The following is a 16,388-nucleotide window of genomic DNA, read 5'->3' as shown; positions in this document are numbered from 1 at the left end:
ATTTTTCGAATGAGTTATGATCTCTCATTCAAAAAGGTCCAGAAGTCTGATTCTATATCTTGCCATTCTTATAGTCCGATCAATTTGTCAGAGGTGGGGCACTCCTCTTGGTCTTTCAACCAGGAGGAGTAACCCAAGTGTGCTGAACTCCTGTCAGTTCAAGAGACTCAATCAAATTCCTCCCTCTAATAAATGAGCCTAAATAATGTAAAGGACCAAGGGTTTGTATACAGTATTGTGTAGGAACAAATCACAGTATTTAAAAGAAAATTATATTATTTGGGGAGAATCTTACCTACTGCATTTCAGCACCAAAAATTGCCTATTTTCAGTGTTAGACAAGCCCCATAAAACCAGATCACCTATAACCAGGGACTGCCTGTACTTTATATTAATTACTGACTGTAGTGTGTGCTACTAAGCAATAAAGGTTGAGAACCTCCGCAATAAAGCCATGTATAAATAAGCATTGGGTTTGTTTTATTGGCTGGCCCTTTCTCCCCTTGGGAGAGGTTGTAGGATGATGAAAGGGGAAGGGGGAGAGGCCAGTCACATACACACATTCTCTCTTTCATAACCAAACACCTTAGGCAAGATGTTATCTGTCCTCATGTAATTTAAAATTCTTCAAAGGTTAAAAAAAATAATTGAGTCCAAAATATTTAATATCTACATTTACACCCAATTTATACTTCAAAAAAATATACACACTAAAATAAAAATACTTAAATCTAAAACTAAACTGCTATCACAGCTATATGGTACAACTAAACCTGAATAATAGGTATAAAGTGTGTAGAGCAAATTGCTAATACTAATAAAATCTTCAGAATCTACTTGTAGGTCTTATTTCTCTCCCATTACAAGAGGTCACATTTGTAAACAGGGAAGCAAAATAAAAAGTAGAAATACACATGCTTTCCACAGTCATGCCAAATGGATTCCCCAAGTATTTGGTACGTGGTCAACCATAACACACATGCTTTCCACAGCATGCAAATGATTCCCCAAGTATTTGGCCGTTGTCACCTTAACAATCTCAATGTTCATGTACTGCATAATGCTTTTCTAAGAACTATCAGAGTAGGGATCTGTAGACTACTCTATCTTAATTAAAGGGAAACTTAACCAATTCTTAAAAAAAAAAAAATTTAATTCCCTTAGTCTAATACTGTGCAAGTAACAGGTTCACACTAAGTAAAATACCGTCAAGAGTATTACACTATGTTCGTACTCTACATATTTTCTTGTTTGGAAAATAATCCTCTAGATAGCAATTCAATGTAAATCAATCCAGAATATTAATAATCATGAATAGTTTTGACATTACAAAAATAACCATATGGCACATTAGAAAACACCCTGTATATATTGCAAATTTAGCGTAAAAGGTTCTTATATTATACCATTCTCTAAATATGCTGCAAGATTATGTAGTACTTAGAATGCTAAGAAAAGATGGGGTTCTCTTTATTTACCATACAGTAACATTACATTCTTGTAAACAAAAAATACATCATCTTAACAGCAGCTATTTACTTTTCTCATTTATGACTTCCATAAAGGGCTCGTAATACACCAAGTAGCTTCAGTTTACTGCAGCTCGCTTTTTTAAGGAGACTGTAATCAAGTTAAGAACATCTAGTGCAGCAACAGGGATTTGAGTACCTGAAAAAGAAACAATTAGTATTGTGAAATCTGTTAAGTACCTACATGACTAAGGCAAATTTTTAATATTGTATAGTACCAGCTGGTAAAAATCTTCAGGACTGAATAAAAACATTAACAAATTCCAAGGATATAGCAGAAACAATGGGTATTGTATCCATATTTACTATTAACAAAGTAGATAGTAAATATACTTGTATCATGTTATTTTTCCTATAGAGTAACAAAAATAATATTTCAAGAAAATTCATTTAAGACTGGCTTTAAAGTTCTAAAACAGCGGGCTTTAGTATAATGAATCAACTGCTCTCTGGGAGAAAAGCAATTATGTCACATAAGCTCCTCATAGCAGGTACCTAAAATCCTGTGTTCTTACTTGAAACAAACCTTCAGTCTTAACAATAGAATAATTTTCAAGCACCTAGCTCGAACTGGTTAAACAATCAGATTGTAAAGCAAGGAATCCGTGAAATGGCACGAGTGCACATATTGGGTGAAAGCTGGTCAAAGACTGCACAACCCACGCCATCACGTTTAGTCTTTTTCTTAACCGCCTTGGAGAGTGATGCAGTTGCTTACTCAACGTCCAAGCCAGTTTTGTGTGTGTGTGTGTGTGTGTGTGTGTGTGTGTGTGTGTGTGCGCGAGTGTCAGCCATCTTGTATTGTGCCGCCTAGGTATCATGTTATCGCTCCTCCAGTGAGGCCAGCTGCTAGCTCGGGTCAGGGGGAGGTCGTGACGTCACGCCCAGCTCCATAGGTGACGTCACTCCCAGTTTCTTCGGTGACTTCACTCTCAGCTACGTCAGTGTCGTCAGTTGGGGCTGCTTTGCTGTCTCTCCCTCATGTGTCATCATCACTGCTATCTGTGATGTATCCTCTTCCAACTATGATGTCTGCATCCTCTCTCACAGATCTGTCAGAGGCCTTATGTCAGGCAGTTCTCTGATGTGTCTCCTCCCACTTCTCCCGCTAAGAGGGTGTGTAAGGAAGAAGAGGTGTCTTCTTTCCCTGCATTGCCTCCTTCCACACCGCGTTAGAGGATTAAGGACTTTGCAATTTCTTCGACAGCAAGTGAAGAGTGTCCATCGCCTGCTGCCGCTCACATCCGTGTTCCTGAGAGTGATAGTGTTTCGTTTGCTGCTCCTTGTGGTTCTTCTTCCCTTGCTCAAGGTGTCAATGGTGTGTGTGGAAGTGGTGTCAGTGGGAATGATCCATCCTCTGTAGTGCAAAGTCGGATCTCCCTTATTCACTCTGCTGTTGCTTCGTCGTCCCCTACTTCGGTACACGGACGTGTAGCAGCCTCGCATGCATGTGCGGATGTTGGTGATTTATCCTTGGCTGCTTCTGCTACGTGCCTGTTTATCATTGTAAAGATGTTAAGGCAGCAATGAAAAGATCAAGGTTGTTAATACGGAAGTGGTTCAGCCTGTGCATTTGCCTTCTCCCGATGGTGCTGTTCATGGTTCACCTCCATGAGGTTCTCACTCTGTATCTAGAGTTCGAAATACATCTCCGTCGCAAGGACGTGTCTGCTTTGCATGGCTGTGTATGTGAACACAAACTGAACCCTCTGTTGTGAGTGTTCAGTTGGTGTTCATTGTGTTGTGCTTGGTTCATCACAGAAGTCTGTGCACGGCTCCAGTCAGGACAGGTCTTTGGTGTCTGCTGGTTGGCACACCAGGTCCTTTGGCTGCTGAGTTTTTGGTTGATGAATTGTCGCCTGCAGTTGGATTACAGAAAGCTGATGTTTCTGGAGAAAATTCTTCGGTGTTGACTAGTAAACAAGGCCGCCTTTTTGGTATGTGTTCTTTCTGATCTGCCAGTTTCATGGGCATAAACAAAAATGGTGCATGATAGTTGAAGTTAGATAGCAAAAATACATTAAAATAATTTGTTACCATACAAACTGGGTTGCATCACTCAAGAGTAAAAGGAATGGAAAGAAAGTTCCTATACAAACACAAACTCATCTTGCACCTTATATAGTAAATTAAATAACAAAGATGTTTTCTGGAGAGCAAACACCAAACGTAAGAGAGGGCTCAACTTCACCCCCCCCCCCCCTTTTAGTTTTCTTTAAAAAAAAACTATTGAGATGGCTAAGTCTATCCATTCGCACTTCTGTCTGCCCTCAGATCTTAAAAAGTACTGAGGCTAGAGTACTGCAAATTCATATATTGATTATCCACCCTCCAATCATCAAACACCAAATTGCAGCCCTCTAGCCTGAGTAGTTTTCATATTATTTTAAGTAAAAATTGGCCATGATTGTGCACCTGGCAGCGCTATAGATACCAACAACAAGGGCACCACCAGGCCGTGGCTGAAAGTTTTATGGGCCTTGGCTGAGTTTCATCAACGTATGCTGTGCAGAAAACTTGATTATGCCAAAGAAACTAACAAGTATTTTTTACTCTTATTTTATTTTGATAAAGCATCAGGTAAAGAGACCACTTTTAAGCATGAACCCAATTCACAAAGAAAAGAGAGTTCTACCCTGGGAACTCATTCTTGTGGTTTTGACTTCACAAAGCTTGAGGAACAAATGATAATTCAGGAACTAGGGATATTTTGTATGTTAAAAGGAAAGTCACTTTAAAGGAGGCCTTCTTCAGGAGGGACAAGGATAAATAAAAGTATGACATGTACTTTTTGGAGTGTATGTATTGGGAAATGATCTATGCTCCATCAAGCAGCTCTGATGGGTAATTAAAGTTAATGAAGCTAAGTTTAATGTGGTAAAACCTATAAGACTTTCACATTTGTCTGTTCTTTTGATGCTGTGAAACCTTGATTTTCTCTCTCTGTCTCTCTCTTTTTTTCCAAGCAGAAACAGAGAACTTCCTATATTCTAGCTTGAAATGGACTTCAGGGGTCTGAGTTCTGATTCTATGATTGTAATGGTATACAGACAAATAGTCGGTAGACTAAATGTCGACAACCAAACTGTTGACACAATTGAAATATCAATGGACAAAATGTTGATGGTTGTTACTTTTTATATGTCAAAGTACCAAATACCTTAAGCTGCAAAGAAATTAAAATTATATAAATATTTATTGTAAATTTTGCACAATTTGCTACTTTTCATAATAGGCTATACAAATGTAAAATCATTCAAATCAAATTCTTATAAAAGGACCCTTACAAAGTTTAAATGACTACAATTGGTAAAAAATTTGAATGACTACAAGTCTGTCTGCATTTAAATTACCCAGTTAATGGCCAAACAATTTGTTACTTTTATTTATTTCAAGCAGTACGTTCAAAGCTTATTTCAACTGTTTCTTTCTTGGAAGTCAGACTTTCAAAACCAACAAGGGAGGCAAGACGCTTGTGTACGAAGGCTACATTGACGCTGTTGATAAAGAAAAAGAAGAAAAAACCTACTGGAGATGTGAAAAATGAGGCTAATTAGCAATGGTGAAGTAATGTTATCTTAACAAGAACATTGCCATCCTCCCGATTTAATGCAAAAAGAAGAGCTCAAGGTCAAAGAAGAGTTGAAAGAAAATGTTAGAAAAAAATTCCTTCCTCAATAGTAAAAAAATAATGTATGGAAAATATTCCCTTGGAAGTATCTGAAGCTTTACTAAAGAGGAGACACTTGTACATACTGTAAGGAGAACTTAATTCTATAACTAGTAAAGGAAATTCATGACAGGAGGTGAAATTTTTTTTTTTACAGTACAGCTGTGAAGAACTGAATATTTATTCTACCTCAATTGTGTTACTGTTCACAAAAAAGAGAATACATATGAATAATATTCAGTTGGCATAAAAGTCATAAATTAAACCTAGTTTCAGTATCACTTTACTTCGAACATTCAGCTATCAATAGCTTGAAAAAATGTTTGCTGTATCTTGAAGTCTATGTTGTTTTGTTTTTTTACTGCCTCTGGTGAAAGGTACTAGGATGGGTTTGCAGTGTTGGTACTGAAAATTCAATGCTCATAAAAAGCAACCCCTTGCATTTGTGTCACAAGATGATATTCATGATTGTTTTGACACTGGCATCTCTTGACAAAGAAACTGATATTTTACATGGATTTCCACAATCACAATGTTATACGTTAATCCAGTTTTGGATTTTTAAAATAATTTTTAGAAATCATACCATGTAGCTTTAAATAAATATCCATATTATACTTCACTATTTTTGTAAAGTTTTTATGCTTATGGTACTTAGTCCAATGGCATGTAAAAAGTAATGACCGTCAACATTTAGTCTATCGACAGGTATCGTGGGTTGTTCACGACCCAAGGAGTGTTTCAAAAAATTATCACCAATGTCAAATCTGGGTGTGATCGACCTGCAGACAGCCAGTGTACTGAGAGCTTCGATGGTGGTAAGACTTGCCTGTCTCTCTCTCCAGTGCATCCTCATTTTCTGAGAATCGCTAGGGTCGAAGCCGACCCACATGATAGAAAGGTTAGTTTTTCAATGAACAGTGTGCATAGTCATGTGACTTTGTTGTGTTGGAGAGTCTAGCTGGATCCTATATCTACGTGATACGTCACCAACCGAATGGCAGAGATGCCCCATATCGCCATATTGTCCAATTTGCTTTGAGTGCAAGTTTTTGCATTTTTTGCAAAAAGCAAAGTTTTTAGATAAACATCAGATATTGAGTATTATTCATTCTAATCGTGCTTTGTACTGTTGGAATATGTCGGAGGATGATGTTTCTATAAAATGAATGCCTTTGTGAATGCATTATCACGTTGTAAATGTGCTCGAGGTCATGTGGCCTTCTAGTGCCAATTTCTGTTTTTTTTTGCGAATAGCAAAGTTATTACGTAGCCAATTCATGTCAGACTGTGTGCATAATAGCTAATTAGTGTAGTTTTTTATATTGTAAATTGTTGTTTTGGGATGTTTACGGGACACGTGAGCAACTCTGGGAGCGGCAGAGATGTCATATAGCAGAAATATTGTCCAATTTCTTTCAAGTGTCATTTTTTGAAGTTTTTGTAAAAAGCAAAGTTTTTAGGTAAACGTCGGATATTGAGTATTATTCATTCTAATCGTGTTTTGTACTGTTTGAATATGTCTATAAAATGAATGCCTTTGTGAATGCCTCCACGTACGATATGCCCTTATGGTCACGTGACCTTCATGTGTTGATTTCTGTCTTTTTTTTGCAAAGAGCAAAGTTATTACGTAGCCAATTCATGTAGGACTGTGTGCATAATAGCCAATTAGTATAGTTTTTTATATTGGGAAATGTTTTACTATGCGTAAACATGTGCGGGAAACATTTTACTATGCTGTCTGTAGTAAACGTGTGCGTGACCTTGGTAGTGGCTGAGGTGCCATATCGCCAATAATCCATGCGTCTTTGAATGCCCCTTTCTGTTTTTTTTGAAAAAAGCAAAGTTATTAGATAAATGTAGCGTATTGAAATTGAACAGTGTTCATGCTAATATAGTTTTGTTCATGTTAGTATAGTTTTGTTCATGCTAGTATAGTTCTTATAGTGGAATATGCTGTGCTCGGGGCATTGTCTGTGACGATTCTGGTTGCCTTTTTTTTTCAGAGTGCTCATTTCTAATGTTTTTTGCCCCTGCCCCTCTCTCTCTCTCTCTCTCATTACTCTTTGATCCTTTATGTTTTAGTGTTTCGTAGATTCATGGGTACTCTCTCTATCTCTCATGACCTCTTTGATCCTTTATGTTAGTGTTTCGTATATTCTTTGGGTCTCTCTCTTCTCTCTCTTCCACTCTCCTCTCTCTCTCTCTCATCTCTCTCTCATCTCTCTCATATACTTTGTTTTAGGTTTTTGCATATTTCTCTCTCTCGCCATATAAATAAATCCATCTTATCTCTGAGAGCTATATAGTAAGTTAAAGCGCGCGATCTCTCTCTCATCCTTTGTTTTAGTGTTTTGCTTTTCTCTCTCTCACTCTCTCTCTCTCTCTCTATCTCTCTCTCTCTCTTCTCTCTCTCTCTCTCTCTCTCTCTCTCTCTCTCTCATCCTTCACGTTTATGTTTTGTATATTTGTTTTATGCAATTCCAGGCATAATTAGATAACAAAATAACACATTGAAAATTACATTCCATTCCATTTTTATAAGAAATTTTCATGATGAAAATAGCAGGTAAAAAAGTGACCTTTAGATTTGGTCCCTGATATAACAGCTAATATCATCTTTGTCCAAATATTTTTACATAATTACGTTTTAGGATAATATGACTTTATTCTGTATAAAAATCAGCCACTTCCTAATTCATTTAGGTACCCAAAAAAATTCATGAAAATTTGACTTTTTTGGGGGGCCAACAAAATTTACCCTTTTTTTCTCTTTTCAGATTTTGACCTCTATGGGTCCGATACCTTTTCTGGCTGTGGCACATTGTAAATTATAGTTTTAGGAAGGATTCCATCAATTTATTTTCTTATATAGGCTATTTTGTATTTTTTATAAATATTTTTGTAAATTATTTTTTGCTATATACTTATTTTTTTTAAATATTTGTAATAAATATTAAATTTGCAGATGGGTACTATTTATCTCTTCAGTAGTATAGTATTATCTTTAAACTAATTTTAGAAACTATAATGTGGAGCAAAAATAAAGTTACTGATTTTTGTCAAATTTTTTAGACGCTCGGGTCGAGGCCGACCCACGAAACCTTTAACCAGGTAGCGAATTAGCGATACCTGTCCAGGGTTAAGTCCATTGACATCTAACCAATGTGAACATTATGACTGTCGACATTCTGCCTCTCGACATTTAGTCTGTTGTCATTTAGTCTGTCAACATTTTGACCCACTACTATTGTGATAAGCTCCCCTCACCAAAGGAAAGGACTCTATTTTGATGCAGCATATAAAAAACTAAACAAAAAACAATAAGACAACATATAGAACCTAAATTTCACAGGTGCTTTGGGGTCTGCATTTCTGATAAGTCTTAACATTGTCTTTTAAATGATAAAAGACCCTGCACTTGAATATTTTCTAGATACCTTAGTATTAACAGCAATTCCAAATAGTTCCCAACCTAAACTAACCCATATTTACATATACATTTTTAAATGAAATTAAATATGTTACAAGTCCTACAATGGCAACAGAGCTTTCTGCTTCAGTCTGGCAATAGCATCCCAAGTCTTCATAAAATTCCTCTTGGTGCCCAAGACACTCAAAGGGCATGTAGCTGAAGAGATGTGGACGACTGGCTAATTCTCACTCTATCAGTGAAAGAAGTGGAGAGGGCCAGGATCTTGGTCTTGGCAGTGCCAGAAGTTAGGTGTCATGGCCAACCTACCCAAGTCTGACCTGTCCCCCCAAGAAGAACATCAGATATCTGGATACGACACCGACACAGAGGTGGTGAAGTCCTTCCTGTCTCAAGAGGGCGGGCAGCAAACTTGCTGAGCAGCTGCCCATCCTCCATGACTTCTTCATGGAGACATTCCCAGGTAGCGATGCAGTGGCAGGTCCTAGGACGTCTAGTCTCAAGAAACTAGTTCCTAGGGGTAAGGTATACATCTTGTCCCCCCAGTGGCAACTGAAGAACTGGCACTGACCACAGAAGGACCTGTCTCAACTCAAAGGGGTGACAGAAGGTGAGGGAGTATTCAGCGTGGTGCAGAGATTCCTCCAACCTCTTGCAGGAAATTCCACTTGGCAGACCCTGCCCAGGATGTTGGCATGCTTGCACGCCTCGCAAAGGGGTTGGGGTACACACCTCAACTTTTGTGTGTGGTTCTGGGATGTGTGGTGCCAACAAAAGGGCAAAGCATATCGACCTGGAAATGAGCTGCAACCCAAAGTTGCCTTGGTACTGTTTCTCAGTTCCTGATCAGAAAACTGTGATGCAGGATGCCTTCCAGCACCCGTGGGACCATCTAGATGTCTATACTTCCTACTGTTCAGTCACAAGAGAGGGTCCTCAACAGAATTTACCTGTCCCAGGGCCTTGGCATGACACTGGCAGATCCCCTGTGGCCACAGACGGACTGGTATGCAAACTTTTTGCACCTGCTGATGGATATCTTAAGGAAACTACCATATATGCCCACCTTTCTAGTTCAGGAGCACAACAGAAGGTATCATCGAGCAATGTCCTCAGAAGTTGGTTATCCAGCAGCTCCTTGAAAAGAAGTGCTTTTCGGAGGGGCTGCTGCAGCCATCACAAACACCCTGAACCATATTTCATTTGTCTACCAGGAGAGTGAACCGAATTCTGTGGTTGATGCTGTCAGAGGGGTCATGATCAGCTAAAAATCTCTCCCGAGGAAGTGGCAGGCTTCCTCATCTTCCTACGTTATGAGATGGCCCTCTCAGTTACTGCAGTCAAGGATACAGGATGGCCTTGACCCTGGTGTTTAACCAGTAGTCCAATTCCTGAGTTGTCTACCATCATCAGTTTTTTTTTTTTCCTAGAAAAGGCCCTTCAAGAGAGGTCAAAGCCCCAGAATGGGATGTTATAACCATCCTAGCCAGTTTATATTGGCTCCCTTTTGAGTCCCTGCAAAATGTGTTTTGACTGTTTGACAGGGAGCTGACCTTGAAGATCATGCTACTCCTTGACCTTACCACAGCCAAAGGATTTGAAGAGTTGCATGGCCTCTCCTACTACACATCCCTTCCAGAGGGGTGGTCCTCCAAGTCCTTGGAGATTGTCTCAGAATTTATGGCCAAAACACAATCCCTCAGTCCAAGATCTCAAGTTCAAGAGGTTTTCAATTCCTTTCTTGAAAAGACTTACCTTAGGGATGACTAGGAAGGATTGACTGGGTCTGGTCTGAAACCTGAGACAGTACCTGAAGCGGACAGCGTCCCTCAGACCAGTACGTAAGAGGCTTTGTTACTATGAGAAGTCATAGTCTGGGTTTATGACTCCAAAGGAGGGTGGGGGGGAGGTACCCCTCAGAAGAATCATGGCTTATGACACCAGAGGTATAAGTCCCTCCTTCACCTACAAGAAGAACCACTCCATCCTACTGGCCCTGAAGGCTGAATGTGAAACAGCTAGCCGTATTCACATCCTTCTACCTGATGGATGTGGGGCACAAGTCCCTGGACACTCCAGGGGCTCCACCCAGGAAGTACAAAGGGTCACTGTAAGGGAATGGTGAGTTTTGGATGAACTTCCTTTGAAGGGAAGTGATAGTGGTGTTAATTGTACGTAGTGACCTGAGACAGTGTGTAAATTGTACATAGTGACCTGAGACAATGAGGATACCTTTCCAGGCAACTTGGCCATCACTGGGGGCATAAGCAGTAGCAGGGAAAAGGTTGTCATCCCTCCTAAAGGCGGCTCCATTTATGAAAAGAGTTCAAATTCCTGTAAGAACAAATAAATTTTTAAAATAATTTGTAATTTTTCTTTGATACAAACCATAACTTCCATAAAAGAATTTACCCTCATCTGCTGCCCTTCACTTTTCCGATCTTCCCATCAGTATAGTTGTGCAATAGGCGAGATCGGGCTGATTTCCATAGTGGACAAGCTAGGCCATGGGACGGTAACCCCTGGCCTGTGTAGGATTTCAGTCTGGTCCATGATCTAACACCGGGATATTATTTATCTAACAATTGTTACCTAGAGTAAGGCATTAAGCAATCCTCATAATACACTTGATATCATGGCCCCCCTCCGAGACATTGCAAAGCTGTCTGGCCTTCTCTTTCCAAAAGGTTGCAAATCTGAGCTAGGCTGTCTCAGGTCAAGTGGATTCATAAGCCTACCCGATAGGATTTTATTTCTTCTGGTAAGTCAGTGACAGCTGAGGTGTGCCTTGCACAAGAAACTCCATTTTTGATAGCTATGGGTCTAGTATCACAATACAGCCTGTACATACTGCATTTTTATTGCAAATTCTTTTGATAAAATTATAAAACTCAACTAAAGAAAATCTGTTCTTGTGAAGGCAAAGATATCTGAGAATATTCTATGATTTAATGCATCTGGATTCTTGGAAAAAATGGATTTGGTGAAAGCTTACCCTTATCACGCCGACTGGACGTATTTTATGTCGAGATAAATTGTCTGTCGGGTGCCGACTGGACGTATTTTACGTCGACACACGAAAGTTTTTTTTTAAAATTCGCGGAAAAATACTTATAGGCCTACCAGCCTAAAACTTTTGAATCACGCGCCTTGGGGGATGCTGGGAGTTCACGGATCAAGGCCTTGTTTTGTTTTGAAGCCTGACCCAGGTGCGCATGCGCGATATCCCTTCTTGCTCCAGCCAGCATCAGTAGCGCACCATCCCGAGAGCGATCTTTCGTTGTGAAAAGCGTGTTTTTTCTGGACTTGTGCGAGACTTTGAGCATTTGTATTGTTACAGGACATTCATAGATATGTCTCAACGACGTGTGAACCGTGAAAGGCGCGTTTTACCCGTTGGAAGGGGATCGTGTAAGGCGAGTTTTGGACCTGGATGCGTGGCGAGGGGCCAAGCACCCAGCATGACCCCGCGCCTCAAGGCCGTTCTGTGCGGCCACATGTGGCTGAAAGTGTTTCAGGAACACATCGTATGCCTTTGGTTACCCCTAGGAAGCATGTGGGCGTCCTTAGGGGCATTCGTAGGCATTTTGGGAGGCCTCCAACCAAGGGACATAGACGAGTATCTTTCGGAGCTTGATCGGGAACATGTCGCAAGTCCTCATTTTTTTGATGAGGACATCAGTCCCGATGAAAGTGAGGATGAATATTTGCCCCCAATGTCCGTTCGAGGCTCACATCCCGAAAGTGAGCTCGAATTCAGTGGGTTCATTGACATGGGCGCATTTTTGGGGCTCCACATTTATTTTGGTATGACACCTGCTGTCGACGTCAGGCAATACTGGAGGAGAAATTATTTTTTATGTATGCCGAATGTGCCTGGCGTTATGTCCGATGATAATTTCCTGGCGTTGGACAGGTACTTCAACGCCTTCAACTGAAGGGCCATACCCCGGAATAACAGTGATCGCCTCATTTTAGTGCGTACAGTGTTGGATTATATCCGTGAGCGGTGTAGTAATCTCGTGATTCCTGGAAAGAACCGTCTTTGGATGAGGGGATGATGCCTTACAAAGGACGTTCTTAGTATAAAAGTGTATAACCCCAAGAAGCAAAGAAATATGGTGTGAAATTCTTTCTCATTACCGAGGCCAACACTGGATACGTTGTGGACTTTTCAGTGTATACCGGGGTCTTCTCCACGCTGCGTGACACTGTATTCAACCTTGTGGGACGTTTCCGTAACCAGGAATATCACCTGTTTATGGATAATTATTATAACTCGGTATCCCTGGCCCAGGAACTGTATGAAGCAGGTGTTCACGTCAGTGGTACCCTTCAGTTGGTGCGCGGGGCCCCGAATGTCCTCAAGAGGTTCGCTAGTCATCCGCAACACCTGGCAAGAGGAGAGACAGAGTGGCGGCGGAAGGGCGCTGTCTTCGTCATCTGTTGGAAAGGTGTCCGACTCGTCCCCATGATTACGACGAGTTATGAACCCATCCCAAGAAGAGATCGTACAGCGGAAGAAGACACGTCGACAGGGCCGAGTTGTGTTTGAGGAGTTTTCGTACCGAGCGCTACTGTCATTGGGCACTACAACAGGCACATGGGAGGAGTTGATCTCTTTGATCAGCTCATCCAGTACTATCCCTTCGCCAGGAGAACCAGAAGGTGGACACAGAAGCTCCTCAAATACATCCTTCAGTTGGCCCTCCAAAATGCCTACATACTGTACTGTGGGTACCGTGGTGACAATCTTCCGAGGTTGACCCACACAACAGTTCCTAGAGGTAGCCGGGAATGCCCTCATCAACTTCGATCCCGATGAGTGGCCTTCCATAACTGACCCCCTGCCCCGAGCTGCAGATCTGCCCCTAGAGGAAAAGGGCAGATAGGAGGGCCAACTTCGCTCGACCTGCCGCTGCCCCTGCTGCCGCCGCCCCCCTGCTGACGACGCCCCTCTTGCTGCCGCCCCGCCATACCCCGCTTCTCGTCGGGTAGTGGACCTGCGTGTCGGCTGCAGCCAGTGGAACACATACTGGAGGCCTTAGAAGGGCGAAGGCAGAAACGGTGCCGGGTGTGCCATATGAATGGCAGAAGGAGAGACACCCGGTTCTTCTGTCGTCTCTGCAAAGTTGCTCTTTGCAGGATAGGGAAGTGTGACCGAAAGTACCACACTAAGGTCATGTATTGGAGCGCGCCAACCCCCTAAACCGACAGCGGAGGGCGCACGGGGCCGCCGGGTCCATCAGCAGTAAGGGGCGCGCGTCTCCCTCCTCCACTGTACCTCGTCATGTCGAGTGGAAAAAAATGCAAGACTCTTCAATGGAGGAGATAGAAAACAAGAATAGAACGAAGAGTCAGGATTACGAGTGAGTATTCTGCATTTATTTTATATTTAGTTTTTATATTTATTACATTTTTTATATATCTGAATGTGTGCATGATAAAATAATAATAAGACATTTCATTGTATGCGAAAAGAGAAGTGTCACCTGCATTCCTTTTATTATGTATTGGTACCAGAATCGAAGAATGTAATATATATATATTTTTACGTATATATAAAAAAATATATATATATATATATATATATATATATATATATATATATATATATTATATTTTTTTTGGGGGGGTAAGCAAATTACTTACAGTCTAGTAATATTCAATCATTTACCTTCACTTTAAAACAAATTGCAAGTCTCTAGAACAATATCTCGATTTATGGTGAATATTTGAAAAAAAATATTTTTATTCCCTCCGCGCGCCGATTCTCGGCCGAAAATCTCCGAAACGCGTAGGTCACATTCTCTAATATTTGTGCCTTTTCATATTACGCCCCTTTTCTTATTTTTAGTTTTATATATGGAAATGGTGCGCAAAACATGCACAATATAACAAAAAATATTGGAAGGTTGTAGCATTTCTCATTTTTGAAATATTTGCATATAAAGTACGATAAGTACGAAAAAAAACTAACGATCCGGTCAAACTTTGACTCAACCGAATAAAAGGTCAAACAAAAAACCGCGATTTATAAACATAAAAATCTTACAGTCTAGTAATATTCAATCATTTATCTTCATTTTAAAACAAATTGCAAGTCTCTAGAACAATATCTCGAGTTTATGGTGAATTTTTGAAAAAAAAATATATTTTTTTCCCCTCGCGCGCCGATTCTCGGCCGAAAATCTCCGAAACGCGTAGGTCACATTCTCCTAATATTGAGCCTTTTCATATTACGCTTTTTTAAAGGTTTATATATGGAAATGTGCGCAAAAACATGCAACAATATAACAAAACTTATTGGAAGGTTGTAGCATTTCTCATTTTGAAATATTTGCATATAAAGTACGATAAGTACGAAAAAAAACTACGATCGGTCAACTTTGACTCAACCGAAAAGGTCAAAAAACCGCATTTTATAACATAACAATCTTACAATCTAGTAATATTAAATCATTTATCTTCAATTTAAAACATATTGCAAGTCTCTAGAACAATATCTCGATTTATGGTGAATATTTGAAAAAAATATTTTTATTCCGTCCGCGCGCCGATTCTCGGCCGAAAATCTCGGAAACGCGTAGGTCACATTCTCCTAATATTTGTGCCTTTTCATATTACGATTTTTTTAGAGGTTTATATATGGAAAATGTGCGCAAAAACGTGCACAATATAACACAAAATATTGGAAGGTTGTAGCATTTATCATTTTTGAAATATTTGCATATAAAGTACGATCAGTACGAAAAAAACTACGATCGGTCAATTTTGACTCAACCGAAATGGTAAAAAAACGCATTTGTAACATAAAAATCTTACAGTCTAGTAATATTCAATCATTTATCTTCAATTTAAAACATATTGCAAGTCTCTAGAACAATATCTCGATTTATGGTGAATATTTGAAACAAATATTTTTATTCCGTCCGCGCGCCGATTCTCGGCCGAAAATCTCGGAAACGCGTAGGTCACATTCTCCTAATATTTGAGCTCCTTTTTTCAATAATTTACGCTTTTTTTAAAGTTTTATATATGAAAATGTGCGCTAAAACATGCACAATATAACAAAAAATATTGGAAGGTTGTAGCATTTCTCATTTTTTTTTATATTTGCATATAAATAAATTTTAAAAAAAAAATTCGACATTCGGTCAACTTTAACTCGTTCGAAATGGTCAAAAACTGCATTTGTAAGCTAAAACTCTTACAGTATCGTAATATTCAATCATCTTCCTTCATTTTGAAACAAATTGCAAGTCTCTATAACAATATTTCGATTTATGGTGATTTTTTAAAAATATTTTTTACATCCGCGCGCTACGAATTCATGCATCATTTTGTGATAATATTTTCTCTGTGTTTGCTTTTTATCGTTTTACAATGTGTTATATATCAAAATGATCGCAATTTAGTGCACATTACAACGAAAAAAAGTAACTTGTTACCTCTAACCGTTTGGCGCACAGCGCGATTTGAATACAATTATATATGAAATTTCGTTTTTGCGCTATCATATATCGCATTATTTATATATGATAATGATAATTTTTTTCATTTCTGATGGTTGCATACTAAACTTCAAGCAATGAAAAAAAAGGAGCCAAAAATGAACTCTTAATCTTGAAGACTAAGTGCGCTGTGATTTTTTGAAAAAAATATTTTTTCCGATTACGCGCTACACTCTCAAACCCCTCCGGCATAACGGGAGTCAGTTTATTTTTTAATTTACCAGCTTCGGCGTTAACGG

General features: G+C 39.6%; 1 long non-coding RNA gene across 1 annotated transcript in view; it reads right to left on the bottom strand.

The window, feature by feature from the left end:
- Nucleotides 1-1,139: 1,139 nt before the first annotated feature.
- Nucleotides 1,140-16,388, bottom strand: part of LOC135221893 (uncharacterized) — a 15,974-nt gene continuing 725 nt past the window's right edge. Inside the window, exon 2 of the long non-coding RNA XR_010316118.1 lies at nt 1,140-1,668. This is a non-coding gene — a long non-coding RNA (uncharacterized LOC135221893). The remainder of the gene's footprint in view (nt 1,669-16,388) is intronic.

Source organism: Macrobrachium nipponense, chromosome 3 (genome assembly GCF_015104395.2).
Source record: "Macrobrachium nipponense isolate FS-2020 chromosome 3, ASM1510439v2, whole genome shotgun sequence".
Classification (NCBI taxonomy): domain Eukaryota; kingdom Metazoa; phylum Arthropoda; class Malacostraca; order Decapoda; family Palaemonidae; genus Macrobrachium; species Macrobrachium nipponense.
The sequence above is the reverse complement of the archived record's forward strand: the minus strand, read 5'-3'. Positions and strand labels throughout refer to the sequence as shown.